We start from the raw sequence: 4,961 nt of genomic DNA, 5'->3' as shown, positions 1-4,961 counted from the left end.
CATTTTAGCCATTTTTAAGTGTACAATTCAGTGGCATTAATTACATTCATAATGTTGTGTAACCATCACCACAGCTATTTTCAGAACTTTTTCAACACCCCACACAGAAATTCTGTACCCATTAAGCAATAACTCTCTGCTTCCCTTTCCCCCAGACCCTGGTAACCTCTAATCTACTGTCTGTCTCTACGGATTGGATGGTGTTCTTTAAAGCTCCTGAGCACCAAATATTAGTCTCAATTCGTTTCCAAAACATTTGTCCAACTTAAAAAGCTCCAAGTTGAAAATTATAATACATAAACGACATGGGCATAAAACCTTTAATTTTGGGACTTCCCTGGTGGTTCAGTGGGTAAGACTCCGTGCTCCCAAGGCAGGGGGCCTGGGGTTCGATCGCTGGTCGGAGAACTAGATCCCACATGCATGCCGCAACTAAGAAGTCTGCATGTCACAACTAAAAGATCCCGCATGCCGCAACTAAAGAAAAAAAAGAAGATCCCACATGCCATAACAAAGATCCTGCGTGCCACAACTAAGACCCGGCACAACCAAAATAAATAAAGAAATTTAAAAATAAAACCTTTAATTTTTTTCCCCTTTGATTAGCTTTCTCCATCCAGTCCCAAACAGGGAGAACAAGGTCAGTGCGAGATCACACACAAGCCTCCTCTCCCTTCTAAGACCGGCTCCTTGTCCAATTTGTTTTGTAAGATCAGGATTCTTGATCATGTTAAAGTAGGAACCAGGAGGTTAATTTATGCTACAAGCCAACTGTTAGATCAGGGACCAGCTGAGGGCTTTTTTGATTCCTCATCACACCGTTTTTTTCTCTGCTATTTCTGAACATTCTATTTCAAATACAGGCAATGTATCTTCATTCTTTAGAGCAGGGCTGTTAACCTGAGGTCCTGGGATGTTCTGTGGATAAGCCATTCAGTAAGTCCATTTACTTCAAGGGGAATAAAATGACATCTTTATTTTAATTAACCTCTAACTAAAAACTACGTTTCCTTCATTTAAGGAGAAACCACAGCAGTAGTAACAGCACCTGTCACTTTAGAAGCCCTCATAGAAATCCGCGATACTTTCGTCGTACATCTTGGTTGCTGCAGAAACTCTGAAGTATCATTTACACTAACCCTACCTTGAAATCACCTTAATCCATAGAGGCGCCACCAGAACTTGCTATTTAAAGTGTGAGTAAACAAACACATATATGATCACATCACAAGTTAAAAAAATGTATTTTGATTACTTTTTGATTATGTTTAGTATTTTGACTGAATTTCAGGATAATTGGTTTTCTCTGCAAGCCTACTTCATGAGTTTTAAAAAATGCTTCAAAACTGTGCGGGGGTCTCTATGCTTCACCAGGCTGCCAAGGGGTCTGAGGCACAAAAGAGGTTAAGAGCCCCTGGCCTTTGAGGGGGTCACTGTAGAAAACTTCCTACTTGCAGGACGGCAGTTTGGGCCAGATGCATTTTTTTTTTTTTTTTTTTGGCCGTACGCGGGCCGCTCACTGTTGTGGCCTCTCCCATTGCGGAGCACAGGCTCTGGATGCGCAGGCTCAGCGGCCATGGCTCATGGGCCCAGCCGCTCCGCGGACCGGGGCACGAACCCGTGTCCCCTGCATCGGCAGGCGGACTCTCAACCACTGCGCCACCAGGGAAGCCCCAGATGCATCTTTTTAAAGGATTTTGGGGGAATGATTGAGATTCACTACTCAACATTTACATTAGTGTACTACGTTGCTGTCTCTTAACACGAGGCATATAAGAACACTTCTTGGTGCCAGGAATTTTACTTCTTCTACCCCAAAAGGGCTCACACTTGGCTGAGTTAGAAGCGCCTGCCAGAAGAAAACGATTTGAATCATCACTGGTACACCAGTTCCATTTCGAAGGAAACTGACACCTTCAGGGCCATAAAATACCCAGCTTTCCATTTTGATGGGGCAGGCACAAGTGTGGACCCTCGTCCTCCCCCAGCATACATACCTCAATTCTATGGCAGTGACCTCCTTGGAGCAAGGTCAGCCTTATGTCTGGAGGCAGGACACAGCATTTGCCACTTCTTGGTCTGGCTGGGCGGTGGCTGCAGAAGGGAAAACCCACCCCATGTGGTCAGGCCTGGGCGCCCTCCCAGGGAGACCCTGCACCCTTGGTTTACCCTGGAACCCTGTTTCCAGGTCACCCTGGGTCAAGTGCAAGGGCCCAGATCTAGCCTCAGTGTGGATCTGCCTCTGGGTCGAGGGCCCCCTCCCAGAAGAGTGCATTGATGGTAGTGGCTTGCCTCTCCACGGCTCTGAGTGCTTTATCTTGGAGATTTTGGGGTAGCTGAAAGCATCCTTCTGTGGCTTATGTAGGGGGACATCTAACCCCACCTCTTACCTGAAGGAGAGCTGGGAGAGGACAGAAAAGGTTTGGATGGTGTAGTCCCGGGCTGGAGAGAGACCGACAGTCCTTTGGAGCTTCTTGGTGAAGACGGCAGACGTCTCTTCCTTCTCTTTAGGCATGGGGTTGGAGCTCGTGTTCTCCACAGCCCCCTTCAGGTGGAGCAATCCAAGTGGGTCCAGTAAGGGCTGTACTGTCCTCCGAAGCCTCAAGCCGGAGATTCCCTTGCACCTCCCCCATCCTCCCCCTTCCCCGCTTCCATCAGTCTAGGGATGGTCTTTCCTCCATCACTGGTCTCCTCCTCACTCCCTTCTATCCTGGTCCAGCTCATCACCCCTCACCCCTCACTGCAGACTCCCTGGCCTCATTTTTGCCCCTTCCAATCCATCCTCTCCTCATCCTTGGGTCCCAGGGTGATCCGTCTCAAATAGAAAACTGCCCATCTCAGCCCCCATTTCAAACTGGCTCTGGTCCCCCCAAACCCTCCATCCATCTCTGGCCTGGCACTCAAGGCCCTCTCAACCCAGCTGGTCTCATCTCCCACTCCCTGCCCCGGCCTCTGAAGGCTGCCATGTCCTCCCAGTCACCAGGGCACGTCCTCTGTGTGGTCCCAGCGCACGGCTCCTCTCTCTGGCCACCCACCCCCCTACCCCACGGGCCTGGCCGTGCATCAAGCAGGCATCTGAAATGCTTGCTGAGGGGCAAAATCTTGAGAATGTCGCCACCATCTGTGCAATTGCTATGGCTTCCCCAGAGTCCCGCCAAGTCTGGGCTTTCTGGAAGCACCACTTTGAGTGACAGCCCTGAGGGTCTCACCCTGGGGGCCACGCTGTGGAGACAGCGCCTCTTTTCCCTTGACCCCTTGCGGCCGGGCCTCCGTGCCACAGCCCTTGGAGAGCCCTCGGAGACGGCCATCCTCTCTTCCACCATTCTCCCCTGAATCCACTTTACCCTGGGAACACCTTAGGGACAGTGCCTGACTGCCATCTTCAGAGTGGGCACAGTCCCTTTCCCACTTTCTCACGCTCTGGGTCCCTGGTTCAGCCTTCAGTGCCTTTTGCTTTCACTCCTGGGCCGATTCCTGCCTTGAGCTCTCAGCAGGTAAAGCGGCCTCCAAGGTGGCTGACTGTGTCAGGAGGGAGAGGCAGGAGGGCTGAAGAACGGCAGACCCCGTGTTCGAGTCTCAACGCCACCCCTGAGGCCACTGAACCCTTCCACTGAGGGAGCAAGGATGAAGCCTCAGGCTTGGGGGTGATGTCTGGGGCTTGGCCGTCTTGCCACTGGGGAGACTCCCGCTGCCGGAGAGGTAGAAGGCAGCCAAGCAGAGCTCTCACCAGCCCGCTGTCCTCTGCCCAGCCTGAGCCTCACCCCCACGACCCCCGAGGAGGATGGGGGCTTGCACTTGGCCTGGCACAGACCCCAAACCACCACGGCACACGGGCAACGGCACGGAGCAGCTCCAGCCGCAAGGATGGAGATGCCGGAAGCTGAGGTACGGGCTGTTCTGAGCACCAGCCTTGTACTCCCTCACCGTGATGGCAACAGGAGTACTGCTCGGTCACTTCCTGGTCATTTGGTGAGTCGGGACTGGGTAACTCAAGCAGAAAAGCTCTGGGAGCCCCCCAGGGGCGCTGGTGCCCCTCATACCGGGAAGGGCTTGCAGGTGCTGCAGTAGCAGTCCCAGGAGGATTAACTGTCTGGGGCTCTGAAATGCACATCATGGATGCAAGCCCTACAAGGGCGCTCCTGGGCAGAGGGACCGTGGGTCCATGGCCCCAGGCGGCGAGGCAGAGTTTGGACTTGGGGAGGGGAGGGTGCCTTGGTGCAGCAGGCACAAGATCCTTCTCAGGACCACTGCCTGAGGGCTGGGGTGCTGGGACCTCGAGCAGGCTGTGTCTCCAGGCAGGAGCCACAGCTGGACCTCCACCTGCAGGGAGGCAAGGGGTTGGGGTGGGGGGTGGGAGGACCCTCTAGGCCACTTGCAAGTTTGAATCTAGGTCAAAGGTGAGAAGCCCAGCCTCTTCCACTGCCCAATCCCCAAGTGGGCTCATGTGGGAAAATCCTGTCCACACTGCCAGGACCTCAATGACGAGCCCAAGGACACAGTTATTCTCTCCTCACCAGAGTCCGGCTCCTCACGCTGGCATTCAAGGCCCCCCATACCTGGCCTCGCTCCCATCCTTCACTGTGTCCCAGGATGAACCCTCCTTTCTCAGCTTTCCTCTACCCTCCCCTCATTCTTGCCCCCAAAGCCTCTGCTCAGTTCTCCCTCCCCCCTTCCTCTCTCACAGCTCCGCCAAAGCCCCCCCCCCCCCAATCCCTGTGGGCCTCTTGGGCCCAGCGCTTTAGCTCTGCACCTCCTTCAGGACTGCCGGTTGTCTCCCGGTTTCACTCGCCCAACGGGGTGCCGGGTCCCCGAAGACAGACCTGGGTGGGGGCCGGGCAGGCGCCAGGCCACGGTGGGCTCTCCACGGGGCCCGTGTGTGGCTCTCCCTCCTCCCTGGCAGGCCCAGGAGGAGCCGTGCCTGAGGCCAAGGCAGGAGAAAGGACGACGGAGAGCCAGGTGCA

This window comes from Tursiops truncatus, chromosome 15, assembly GCF_011762595.2.
Source record: "Tursiops truncatus isolate mTurTru1 chromosome 15, mTurTru1.mat.Y, whole genome shotgun sequence".
NCBI classification, from domain to species: domain Eukaryota; kingdom Metazoa; phylum Chordata; class Mammalia; order Artiodactyla; family Delphinidae; genus Tursiops; species Tursiops truncatus.
This window is presented reverse-complemented; position numbering follows the sequence as displayed.